Source organism: Eutrigla gurnardus (assembly GCF_963514095.1).
Source record: "Eutrigla gurnardus genome assembly, chromosome: 18".
Lineage (NCBI taxonomy): Eukaryota > Metazoa > Chordata > Actinopteri > Perciformes > Triglidae > Eutrigla > Eutrigla gurnardus.
The window spans coordinates 19,113,082-19,127,475 of record NC_139929.1 but is presented as its reverse complement, the minus strand read 5'-3'; the positions used below and the strand labels follow the sequence as shown (position 1 = coordinate 19,127,475).

The window sequence follows — 14,394 nt, the reverse complement described above, 5'->3', positions numbered from 1 at the left end:
AAGTGAATGTCTCAGGCAGCAGAACCCTGATGAGAGTGCGGAGGAGGAGGAGCAGACAACCTGGAAGGACAAGCCCCTACATCAGGGCTCCAGAGTGCGACCATTTTGGTCGCATATGCGACCAAAATTTTTATGAGTGCGACTGAAAAAAATTGTAGGTCGCACTGGTGCACCTAACGCTGCTCGGGTGAAAAAAAAAAAATCATAAGCGCAGCATCTCTTTATGTTCTCCTGACGGTATCGTGGTCTAAACCAATAAGAGACAGAGCTCGGGCGGGTCCTTGCCTCTGATTGGCTGTGGTCCTTTTCACTGCTGTAAATTGTGTCAGTTCGAAAATGCGAGCGAGCAGAGCAGGTACTCTGAGCGCTTCGACGCTGAGCGCTTCGATTTTCTTTGAAAGTGAAGAGAGTCAGAAAGCCTCGCCCCGAGACTAATTAAAAAGCCCAAAAATATGCCTTCAGACAGGACTGGTTGAAGCAATTTCCCTGGCTGATGTACGATGAAGAAAGGGACTCAATGCACTGCATTTATTGTCGGGAGTGCGGTCAGCATTTGGCCGGTAATAGTGCGTTTGTGGAGGAGTCAACAACATTTCGCATCGAGACATTGAAAAAGCGCAATATGTCCAAAAAGCATACTGCATGCCATGAAAAGTGTGTTAATAAAGTGGCCCCTCATCCAGCTGCATTTCAGCGTCAGGCTGTATCGATCAGGTCCGCTGAGGAATCTGAAATGATTATAAAATTCAACGTCGCATACAATATTGCAAAGGAGGAGTTGCCGTTCACTAAATTTAAGTCCGAAATTATTCTGATGAAAAAAATGCCGACACACTAAAGAACAAGACAGCTGCGGAGGTTGGAAACGCCACGTACACGTCATTCATGACTGACGGCGACACAGACGTCTCTACGAAGGAGTGCGTTATTGTCTACTGACGCATTTTGCATAAAGGGAGGCCGGTCAACATGTTAATTGGACATGTCCGGTGGAGCATGGACACGCACGTTTGAAGGCCCACATTACAGCATGAGAGATCATGAATAGGAAATTGTATAGTAGCCTATTCCTAATATTATTATTAAAAATGAATAGCCTAAGTAAAAATATAATTAGGCTAGGCTAAGATCACATAAACAGTTTTCCATTTGCAATCTATAGACTAGTGACCTGTATGATCTTTTTATTCTTGAGGAATTTATGCTGCCACAAAGCAAGCATTTACTGCGCTTGGGCATCAGTGTTCAGATTGGCTGGAGAAAACGGGTGCTCTGGGTGCTGATGGTGCTGCAGTTAATGTAAAATTAATAACATTATGTAAAAGGAGAGCGATAAAAAGGTGACTTTTTGGCGTTAAAGGCGACGCGATGAAAAATGTGGGTGCACCTAAATTTTGTGCTGGTGCACCTAAAAAAAAAAGTTAGGCGCACCAGTGCAACCAATGCAAAAAGTTAGTCTGGAGCCCTGTACATGGCATGTACCACCATCAGGTAGAGGAAGTGGCTGATATCAAGAAATCCTACCAGTGGCTGGAAAATGCAGGACTGACAGACAGCACAGAGGCACTAATCATGGCAGCACAAGAACAGGCCATAAGCACAAGAGCCAGAGGCCAGGATCTACCAGAGCAGATCAGACCCAAGATGCAGACTGTGCAAAGAAGCCCCTGAGACAGTCCAGCACATAGTAGCAGGGTGTAAGATGCTAGCTGGATCAGCGTACATGGAGAGGCACAACCAAGTGGCTGGGATAGTACACAGGAACATCTGCAACCAGTATGGAATAGAAGTACCCAAATCCCAATGGGCCATACCACAGAAGGTGACTGAGAACAACAGGGCCAAGCTAACCCATTCAAAACCTCAGTTGTAACCAACAGCATAAACAAATTTACAACTCACAAAAATATTGTTTAAAGTGCAAATGAAAAAGAAAAATACTGTTCAAAGTACAAATGAAATAATGGGCCCAAAATAATAAACAAACAAAGTCCAATAAAGTCCAAAAATAGTAAAATGTCCAATTTAGTCAGTGTCCACAGTTTTTGTATTAGTCCTTTAATGTATGGTAGTGCAATTGTTCATGTAATTGTTCATCTACCCGGGTAGTGTGATTTTTTTGAGTCTTAACTGTATGGTGTGATTGATGCTTTCTCCAGATGCACGATGAGCTGTTCCGACGTCACACCCTCCACGCATGTAAGCCGGTGTCCTGCTCCACGTTCCTCGGGTTTGGGCTCTGGCTCGCCATCAGAATCGTTTCATACACCAAAATAAAACCAACCTGCATAGAGCAGCAGTTTTATATCTATTGTTAATCTCTTTCTCTCTTTTTATACATTTATCTAAATCAACTGCACAGTATTTATTCTCTTTTTAAATCTCAAATCAATGAACTTGACTATTCACATTGACAATGTTTCATATACAGCTATAAAATTTATTTTTAACAGCCAACACACATAAAAGTGTGTAATATGAAATGTTTTTAACTGTTTTTTTTTTGCTTTAACCACCGCATAGTGCACATAAAATATGAATTAAACCACATATCAATCATGTTTAAGAATGACTAATCGAATTACTGTCCCTCACTAACTCAAATGCACACAGCTGCACGTGTTTCAGCTCGCAAAACCAGCTTGGTTAGCTGTTTAGCATTAACTAGCATTTTAGCCATAGCACGAGGCAAATAGCAATATAGCTCGATTAGCACTGATAACTTCCACACAGAAATACAACATTAACCACATTCTCAACTCAAATACACACTCTTACATACCTACGGTTGGTTTTAAACATTTTCTCAGAAACATATCGACACATACTAAGGATGTATTCATGAAATGAGTCAGCATTAGCCGTGGTCGGCATCCGCTAGCATGCTATGCTGAGCGCTAATTGTTGCTACTCACCGGAGTTTTTCCTCGACAAAACACAACAACACGGTAATGTCCGGTACTCCAAAAAAACCTCCTCACGGATTGTGGATACCTCACGGATCAATAACGCAAGACAAAATAAAGTTTTAACCACTTTTAGTCTAGCTATTAACATTAGCAAGCTCTCTTCTCGGCTAGTGTCTGTCCTCATCGGCATCAGTGAAGGAAGGAAACAAGCAGGGGATACAAGGAACTACGAGCGTGAGCGGCGCTAGCGCGTGTGGAATACGCACCCTGCTGGTGAAATAAAGGAACTGCATCTACAAAACTCAATCAGACTGTATAGCTCAACATAGTTGAACTAGAAATATTGGGGATTACAGTGTGTGTGTAGGAGCCATGTTTGTGGTTTCATGGTTTCTGATTTTTGATTTAGTTTTCATTTAAGTTATGACCACAGTTTGCAAGCCGGAAAAGAAAATGGTTATTTATTTATTTATTTATTTTTTGACACCTACCTGATTACGTCATTTATCAGGTGGCACGTAACCCCTCCCCCTTGACTTGCCGGTGTACCGGCTGATTGAATAATTAGTGGGTTTAGTTTGAGGGTAGCGTGATAGCGAGGCGGAAAAGTTTCCGACCACACACTCACGTATTCTCGTAAAGGAAACATCACTCATCATTTCTCATCCTTTGGACTGTAACAGAAAGTAAACCGGAATTGTTCTGATTAAAACACCATTCACATGAACTTTCTGCGAGTGCTTTTTCTGGAACAAGTGCGTCGGGACCCTCGCCATTAACCTCGCGTGGCAATATCCAAAGCAAAGAATTGCCACTTCATCGTCGGAAACTTCCGAAGACTGACGAGCTTCAAAGGACTACACTTTGTGGATTATATCGCGGATTTGTGGGATGCTCATTGTCCTTATGAACGACACGTAAAACGGATCATTGAATGAATGGATGACGCAACGTTGGATGCGGCAGCGACTTCATGAATAAATCAAAGCCCAAATGAAAGGACGGTTTGCGTAAGTGTTAACGAACCGTGGAGTATAAACTGCTTGCTTAAAGGCTCGAAACAATTTACAAGTTTGACGGACTTTATTGAACTGAACTGTAAACATTTTAGCGATGTCTGACTCTGCTCCCCAGACCGCGGAAGAGGCCGCGCAGCTACTGAAATCTCTCATTGCGACACGCAGTGGGAAATTAGGAGTGTGTACACGAAAGAGGAATGAAATCAAAGCTCTGTTTGAAACCGGAGATGTTGATAAAATTGACGAACTTGCAAAGACGTTGTTGAGCTGCATCGATGATTTTAAATCTGTGCATCAGTCAGTACTGAATCTGCTTGGTGAGGAGGAGAAAGCAACGGATAACGCTGATTGGTATGAACCGAGAATGACGAACTTTAAAGGGACTTAGGGCAGGATTTGTGAAAAAATAAACATTCACTTTAAGTCTTTTAATGCTAATGGGTGATGAAGCGTTCAAAACCAAAAAGAATGAGACCACACACATATCTCCCCATTGCCTTGAACAGGCTGTGTGCTGCATGATGTACTGCAATTCGTGGTCCGAATTTCCCGCGCAGTCCGACGGACGTGACGTCAAATGACGCTGAATGCGCGTACTCGACGGCTTGGAGACCGGAAAAAGACAAGCGCGGTGGATTCAAGTACTGTATGTGTAGTAATGGACTCTGCTTCGGCCGGAAAATGACCCACCACCACACAAAGTCCACTAAAAAGTAATACCAAGAAGAAAACGAAGGTTTTATCAGCGGCAAGTCGTGAGTCCAAACGAAGTTATGACCAAAGCCGGGCTGGCACCCGGATAAACATTGGATATGCGTTCGACTCATGGAGGCTGCTTCAATTTGAACTGAAAACAGATGCTGACATGGCTAATTTCCTAGTAACCAGGTAAGAATACATTACAGGTCATGTTTACGGCTTGATTTGAAAATCTTATGAGATCACCGAGGACTCGGAATGAGCTAAAGTGCAAAGTAGCGTTAGCTGCTAACATGTAACTTAGTCCAACGCTGTGTAACACTGAATAATTACTGCGCATTGTCCACGGTCCTTTAGTCTGAAACCGAATAGTTATAAATATGTCCCTTTATATATGGGACCGAAAGCCCAACTGTTATCCGGGAGGTGACGTTAGCAGCTGCCTGTAGCAACAGGCTAACGATTTGTTCGTGTCTGTGCAGTCATATTAGCCGCTAGCTACACACAGCGAGCCGGCTCCCCGGCTGCTTCGTGAGTGTAGGGGATAAAGCTATATCATACACACAGCACCGGCTCCCGTCTCGTTCCCGTCCCCGGGAAATACAGTATTTAGGGGGTACAGTAACGGTATTTACAGGCTGTGTGTTAGGGGCTATTGTGTTAACGTGTTGATGATACTGTTGTGATGTAGCTGAATAAAAGGCATTTAGAGCTAACCGTGAAGTGCACAATCGCATGTAAACAAGCTCAGAGAGAGAGCTTTTAGCATTTATTTTTTTTGACTTGTGTTGTACCTTCCACACAAGACTGCTCCAGACATTATACATTGCGTTGTATGTAAAGCTGAAGAAATTGTTTGTAAAAGTGAAGCGCACAATATTACCGAACGACTGAGACGCGTATTTTCATATTATTATTGTTGCAGGCAAACATTGTATGGCCATAGTTGTTCTGGCCAAAGAGAAAAGACACCAAGGTAGCAAAGTCACAGCCAGCTTGCTGACTCAGACTGTAACTTTTTAAAATATTGCTGTTTTCCAGCTACCAGAAGAAGCAAACTTCTGAAGCAGCTACTCAGGGAAGTAAGGAGATGAGAACATCAACACCCAGCAAGCGGACAGCTGCTAAAATCTCTCATCGATTATCACCAATCGAACCAGTGTCTGAGGGGTTAGTATGTTTTCAGGAATTTCAATCTTTTCAGAATATAGACAAAACATTGAAAAATATTATAATATAAAATAACATGAAGTGCTGACATGTATTTAGCCACACTTCCCAACTACACACACACCACTGATTACACTGGTGACATTATCTTGACAGGGAAGATATTCTAATGGCTGGAGTTGGAGCATTGGTATGTGTTCTAACGCTACTGTTCTCCTCTCTCCATAAAGGCCTCAGCTACATGATCCAGAGATGTGAGCAATAGAAGAGAGAAGACAAGACCGTCTTGTTTACCAGACATTTATTTTATTATAAACATATAAAAAATAAATACAAAATAAAACTATGTACATACTGCAAATTTGAAAAATACTTTGTTTTTCTGTAAACTTTGAAAATAAATATACAAATATAGACTGTACATAAATGGTTTTTATTTTTGGATGAAATCTTTGGCTGAAAAATGTTATTTTTTGAGGTATTGTAGAAATTGTCAGTCCGGCACCCTAAATGGAGCTTCCTTGTAACCTGTGTAATTCGCAAAAGGGTCAGGGAATTTGGCCCGGATGCGAATAACATAGCAGCTCGGTATCGGCCTCCGGTTCCCTCTTCCCAGACGCCCATTCTGCCATATCGTACATTGCCGGTAGGCAGCAAACCGAAACTCTCTGTTATCGCTGCCCACATCTTGGCTGTCCTCCAGAGCGAAGATGTCGTTCCACGTCATCCTGACCACGTCATCGGATGTACCCTCATCCAGGAAGTACATCTCCAGATGGGCACTCCTGCTCAGACACTGGTCCGGAGCCTGCCGACAGCACAAGTTCTCCATTTGGGTTGGCATGCGTCGGCAGTTCAGGCAGGTGCACCAAGCAGGCTGCCCTCTACCTGGAACATGTGTGCCACTCCTTCCAGAGTCAATTCCAAATCCTGAAACAAAAACATTGATAACAATAACAAAAATAATAAGAATAACTTTAGTAATCCTCAAAGGGATGTTATGATTTTATTTGATGTTATTTTTATTCTGATTCAACTTAGTATAATACCAGTTATGACATATTGCCATTTCTGTTTTTATTGTATTTACTTTGTTTTCATCAGTACTATTCATACCATTTATATTGTCTTATAATGGAAATGGTTTCACAAATTATCTCAGTGACACTGGCACATAACACTTGGCTTGAGACATTGAATCATACTACTGCTGTTACATGATAATGACTGTACACTTATGTCAGTTTGCTAGCAAGCTTTATCCAATGTTATAAATATTAGCTATGTTGGTAATTACCACAGTCGGAAATTAGCTGCAGCCACAAAGCCAAATGCTCTTCAAATACCATAACGTTGGTGGCAGGCACATTAGCTTCACTCACCAGTCACAAAACAATGGTTATCGCTAGCTCGTTATTCACCGTGGCTGGTGAAGTTTGAACTTTAGTAACCATTTGGCCAGTGTAAGGTAAACGTACTTTACATTACAACTGTCATTTTGCTGAATGAATGCGCTAATGTTGTCAAAGAAACATCTAAAATAAACACTTGTTTACTTACTTCGTCGCTTGACATGATGCTGTTCGCAGATGTATGCTACCAACGTAGTTCCGCGGAGGCATGTGCGGAGTTCTTGTAGTAAACAGTCACGTGAACAGCGAGTAAATAAATAACCGTGTCACAGCATCAGCTGCACTGAAGAGTTCATGCGCGCTCCCGCGCCGGCTTGGCATATGGCTGCAGTTACCCTAACGGCCGTCGTGTCACTGTTGAGTCTTATTTCTTGATCCTGCCCTAAGTCCCTTTAAAGGAAAGGTTGATTTGTTAATCATGTTATCTGCAGCCTTTCCAAAATGGAGATGGCGTACCAGTGTTTTTGTAAATTAATAATTGTTAACCTAAAAACAATCACAAGATTAGTCGAACAGCCCTACATAAGTACATTACTATTTGCATACCTGCAAATATCGAACAACATGGTCTTCAGCTTGACATGCGCTGATTTTTGGACTCTTTTTGTGGCCTTTGGACGTGGGCGGCAGCAAGTGAACCAACAGTAGAATGCTTGATAAGTCACTGTCCCAGCCTAGGGGAAAAACAGGAGAAAATGTCTGACACATTCACATCATATCATTTTAAAGAGAAGAAACTAACCAGACCCACCTGAGTCGTGCTGCGCAGACAAGAGGTCTTCAATGTGTTCATTAGAAGTAAGTTTTTTGCAGTTTGTCAGGATCCTAGGTTTGAAAAAAGTAGGCCATTTTGCCAAAAATCTGCCCGAAACTTCCTCTCCAAACATCATGGTGAAATCCTGGTCAATCTACAAAAGAACACACATTTTTATACTTATGCAACTTAAAAGTTTATACATTGAGTTTTTTTTTTCAAGACAAGCATGATTTATGACACCCAAGTTTTGAGTATTATGGATTTTTAACATCAATTCTGACTTATATCCAAAAAAACGAATCACACTTCCGTTGTTAATTGTGTTCTAGTAGAGACTGATTGTAATTATCAAATACATGTTATCTCTATTGTTTGAAATTTAGATAAAGACAATATATGGTTTATTAAGTAAAATGTTGTATCAGAATTATTTTTAATACCCCAAATATGTCCCGGGTCAATTTGATCCGAGGGATACCAGAGGGTCCCAAAAGTGAAGACCATACAAGGGTTAATTGATAGGGGATCAGTCCATCACCCCCCCCCCCCCAGTGAGAGAACTTGAAGGCGAGGATGGGTAAAGGAATATCCAACAGAAGTCCATTGAACACACGTAGCTGCAGCTGAGTGTCCAATGTGGTGGAAATCAGTTTATGATCACCTGATGAGAAATAAGAATACAACTCCTAACAGCGCTTTTAGTAATTTATTCTATAAAGAGTCCAAAACAGGCTAGCAGTCGCTACAGACAGACTGTAAACAGACAAAGTCTAATAAGTCAAAGCCCTCGCAAACAGGGTGTCCAAGCGGACCGCATCACCGACATACAGCTTCAGAGCAAACTATCTGGCCAGATAGGGGCAGACTCCTTAAGAGTCTGACCAAGTCTTCAGTCTTGAGAAGGACTTTTTATACAGTTGTTTGTGATGTGTCATCAGAAAGCATTGTTCCGTTGTTTGTGTAGACGGAGAACTTTGTCCAGAATGTGATGTTTGAACCACTCATCAGTGTCCATAGATCCATATTGACTTGCCAGCTGTGCTGGTGTCACAAGATGCATTTCACAACTCATGTAACACATGACATGACATAAGTGCAGAATACAGGTTACCTCATGACACTTGGAATAGTATGAGTTAAAACTACTCAAACTACTAATTATTCTATAATGAACTACTAAATGAAAAATTCCCATCACATTTCTCCCTTTTTGTCATTCTCTGACAAACACAAAAGACAGTCGAACAGCTAAGCATACAACTTAATTTAGTACACAAAGACTTTAAGAGCGAGACATCAATGATGTAAATTCACAGTGATTTAAAACATCACATCATAACAACTAGGTCCTTGAGAGCTTTTGCTGTCCTTCTAACTCATAGAAGACACATGATTTCATTCCTTACAAACAATCCTCATCACTATCTTTGTCATCCTTAGCTTTGTTTGCAGAAGTCTTCTCATCCTCTACATTGATCTTCTCCTTTTCTGTGGGCTCCTCCAGTGAAGACTCTCCATCATCTGAACTCTCATTGATAAAAGAATGTCCACCAGATCCGGAGGGACGGTTGTAGTGTGAGAAGGTGATGAAGCTCGGTTTGTGCTTCACCATGCGTAGGAGATCCAGGACTTTCGGCCCGAAATCAAGAACAGTTGCGAGGATAGTGAGTAGAGGACTGGAGTCCAGATTGAGAATAGGGCACAGACCCTTTGCTTCATGAACCTGTGGACTTGGGTCCACGGGTGCTCTGCTGAGAATGAGTGTCCAGGCTCCTGCAAGCACACAGCTTCCCGCTTGTGAATGTCTTCATCCAGTTCCCAGAGTGAGCTTCAGGGAGACAATGATTCCCTCTGTCTGGTCTGTGGAGAACTCGCTCATTCAGGGCTTGTTGGACTTTGAAAAAGCATCCTAGGGTGCAGGGTGTGTCGGAGGGGGAGAGGTTTGCACTCAGAGCCCCCTCTATGTCTAGATTAAGGTGGTCCAGTTTCCTTATCAGCTGGTTCATTGACTCCGACCAGGAAGACTTGACCTGCGGAGACTCCTTCTTACTGCTGGTCTCCTCCTCCATGTCATAACCATACCTCCTGGTCGTGCGACTGATTTCTACACTCACAGTATCTCTCCTCCTCTGTTTGTCTTTGCCTGTGTTCCTTTGTCTGCCATTGACAAGATATTCTCCACTCTGAGGCAGCTCTGGGAACAACTATTGAGAGTTGAAACAACACTCTCAATAGTTGAAATTTAACACTCACCAGTGTTGAATTTTCCTAACACTAGTGTGTAGTGTCAAAAATTAACACTATCATTGTGTTGTTTTAACACTGAATAAGATTCAGATTATATTAACACTATTGATAATATCCAACAGAAGTCCATTGAACACGTAGCTGCAGCTGAGTGTCCATAACATACTAATGCAGACTGAAAGTTCCATACTGCTGATGCAGCGTTTAGCTCTGGCGTCGTGTGACATCACCCTGTGGTTTTCTCTTGTTTTGATTTTTCTTTTCCATTTACACACATCCCCCCTACTGGAATATCAAGTTACTTAACGTGCAAATATGGAATCATGTAATCCTAATTCTGTATTTCTATTGAAGACAATGATGTATTGTTGTTCATTCTGCTTGGTGTTCTGATATATTTATATACATTATTCATTGCAATCAGACATAGAAGAGAGAAAGACACCTACTTCAACATATCAATATAAGACCTTTGAGCCATGTTGCATTTAAACATATGTTTGCTGCTTATAACGTATCTATTGAGCTGACAGATCACAAGTCAAAAGGAAACACAGGCAAGATGGCGGACGGTGACCTCATGAGTTATGACAGAATGTCACATCTACTGATTGATATCTGTGTGAGTCGCTCTAATCAACACGTTTCAGTGGTTCATATGAGAGTCTTCAGTCCTCATCAGAGCCTCACTGATACTGGATCACTGAGACTAATCCCTTTGTAAAGGTAAACTCTGTTCAATGGGGTTTGAACTTAAACAGTTTTGATAAATATTCTTTGAGTGGTTATTAGAGACGCAAAACGACCTGAGCATTTATGCACAATTAACCAGTTAAAATGACAAGTCGGTGTATATATTTTTATACTTGTGTTTTTTCATCAGTACAGAACACAAATATCCCTTTTAAAAGCAATCATTTAAATCTTGAAACCAATTCTGAAACATACTGGAATTAGATTAGATTTCACTACTTCTGTGAGCTTTCAATACTGATCACATGATCACAGAACACAAGGCATTCTGGGAAAGGAGAACAATGTTGAAAAAGAGGAGGGCCGTTTCTCAATACCCAGTACGCCAAGTTCGAACTCGTGAACTCCGGGAGTCTAGACGTGCGGAGTTGAGTTGGAAGAACGAACTCCCGGGGTACGGGAGGACGGGAGAACGGTGTTTTTTCTGCATTTGGAACAGGAACGTACTTGATGACGTCATCGTTTTTGCCGGTTGACGGCGTTCAACTTCCGGTTATTTTCACTGGTTAAAATAAAATAAACACTATAAAAAACAACTCCGTTTCATTTGTATATTTTATTATATATTATATGAGGATATAATATGATGTTTTCTTTTTATACAAATATGAATATAAATTTTCAGAAAATTGCCTATATAAAGGGCGAGTGGCGGGAAAATGTTGTGGGTTTTATTGTTGTAGTGGAGAGAGCAGTTACGCAGCGGAAATTTAGCTAATTATCTATTTATATTGTTATTGTTGTTGTCACGTGTCAGTTGTTGTCAAATTGACGACATATGGCGCAGTTGGCCGCTACTTTTATCGCCGGGGCGATGTACGTCGACGCGGAAGAGGAAGCGGAGCGTTTGAGGAGGAGCATCCGCCGGAGGAGAGCCGCCATTCGGCGACGGACGGAGAGGAGGCGTGCCATCCTGGCATGTCTCTCTGGATTGGTTAGTTTGTGTAATCATATTTTATTTAGTCCTAATTTAAAAAAATGGCATGACCTTTTTAAATTGCTGTCATGTTTAACTACAACACCTAGGCTATAGGTTTATTCACTTAACTATATAATGCATACAATTTCTAGTCTAACAGTTTATTGTATGTGGTCCCTGTCAAATTAACTCAACTACTTTTACTACTTAATAACCCTCAGCCTAGGCCCTACACACTTACCTGTCCTCTGTCTTAGCACTCAAACATGAAGATGTTGATATTCAGTCTGAAAGATCTTGTACAGCTTTTTGTCATGGTTTTCAAACGGGAAATAAAGCAACTGAATATGGAGTTAAGCAAACTTCATGTAAGTGTCTATAAATGATTGACATTTGGCATTCAACACAATTTAATAAATACATATTCAATAAATATTAAATACAAAACCATAACAACAAATAGATTAAATACAGAATTCTTAATAAATAGATGATTAAAAAAGGGAATTCATTATAATAAATGCATGATTAAAAACAGACTTCATAATAATAAATAGATGATTACATACAATACATACAATATCATAATAAATAACTAATAAATCAAATATTTCCTCCTCAGGACCCGCAAGGCCCTGTGCGTATGTATTCACAGGTGAATGACCAGGGGGGTATTCCATCAAAGTCGCTAAGAAAATCGGGACTATGGTGTAATCTTGAAGCTTGAATGAACGGCAACTCCAAACCAAACCCCAACCCGTTCCATCAAACGAGATCAGCTGGCTCCACTTGACGCTAATTCCAGCCTCACCTGTTAAGCCTCACACTGAGCGCCTCCCTGCGGAATATAAAAAGACCCAACAAGTCGAGTGCTGAAAGTGTTGCAAAATGGCTCAGAATGCCACCAAACCACGGGCAGAGAGTTTCACTGCTGCTGAACAAACTCTCCTGATGGAACTATATGATGATTACCGGGAGATAATAACGAAAAAAGGTAACACCGCTCCAATAAACAAAGCCAGAGAGGCAGCATGGAAGACAATTGCCGACAGGCTGAATGCGTAAGTGATGTTTCATCCATTCATTATTTCAGACGATAACCGTCTCAATGTTAATTGTTATGTTCAACATAAAAGATAATTGTAATTTCGGCTGTAAAATTAAAGAAATTCACTACACGACAAGTTGTAGGCTACAGATAGTGATTTAATCACATTTATAATCTGAGTTGAAGTGGCCATAATCAAATTGTTTTATATGCAAAACATTTATCACACAATTGCTCATGTATTATCTCATTTACCTCATTCCCCCTATTCAACAGAGGAGCGCTGTTTAAATGTTTGCAGGGGTTAATTGATTCTCTTGCTGCATAAAAAGGAGCTAATTCCTTCATTTTACCCTTATGTCTGTGCAGTAGGATGAGGAACAAACTAAAACTCACTCAGCATTCACTGTGTCTTTAATTAACCTCTTTTTACTGTCCAAACAGAAGCAACCTCGGAGGCCAGAAACGCACCTGGCAACAGGTCAAAATAAAATATAAAAACATCCTTACAAATGGTCAGTGATGCATAATAATTTTAATAATGTGAAATGTATAAATATGAGTGTAAAGCTGTGACTATGTTCCTTGCAGCAACCAAGAAAAAAGCTCAACTGGGAGCCACTGGTGGGGGCCCACCACCTGAGGAGTTGACACAGGCCGAATCCCTAGCCCTCAGCTCCAACAAGGGCCCCAAAATTGATGGGGATTCAGGGGGGGAGTGCTTCCTCTCCTATTGATCCAGAGATACGGGCCGCATTTGTTGAAGGTACTGCACTGTCAACCACTGTCCCTCCGCTGCATGGCGACAGCCCCTCAGTTGATTTAGCTGACTGTTAACATGTTTGTTCTATTAGTAACGGAGGGACAAATCACTTTATCGGAACCCCCGGAAGTTGCAGCACGGCCCTCAGGAGACCCTGTAAGTCCCAACCTGTAACTGAAATGCTGTCTAGCCTCTAACTGATGTTCCTCCATTTCCAGGGTGAAGGACCTAGTCATCACTATCACCAGGACAGAGATGAAGAGGAGACTCTTTCTGTAGAAGACACTGTACTCCAAGATGTAAGTCTGAATGTTAAATATTATTCATGTTGTTTGCATTGTCAAAATTAATAAATCAAACCCTGCTGCAGCAGACTACCCCATCCTCAACCGGAAGGAGTGAAGTGAGGTACCATTCTTTTCTTTTTCCCGTCCTTCAAAAAGGCCCTTTGAATTATTTGTGCCCCTTCATCAATTGGCTCCTCATCCTCAATGAATGGACATGCCATGTTCTCTTAGTCTTTGTCTCTGCTGAATGTGTGTCCCCCTGCCTGTCTTGACTGCACTGCTTAATAGTCTCCACCTGGTGCAGTCATTTGGAGGACATTTTAGGTGACTGATGTAGGCTTCCTCTATGTGTTTTAATCATACCTTTAAATTTATTCATTGTAATTTATTTTATTTTATTTAATTCATCTT

The 14,394-nt window shown here is 41.2% G+C and overlaps 2 long non-coding RNA genes across 2 annotated transcripts in view; both read left to right on the top strand.

Moving 5' to 3' along the window:
• Positions 1–14,394, top strand: part of LOC311028993 — a 230,020-nt gene that overhangs the window by 15,417 nt on the left and 200,209 nt on the right. The gene's annotated exons all lie outside the window — the stretch shown is intronic.
• Positions 4,783–6,212, top strand: LOC311029001. The gene is made up of 3 exons (XR_014598828.1): positions 4,783–4,816; positions 5,669–5,797; positions 6,028–6,212. It is a non-coding gene; the product is annotated as an uncharacterized lncRNA (long non-coding RNA).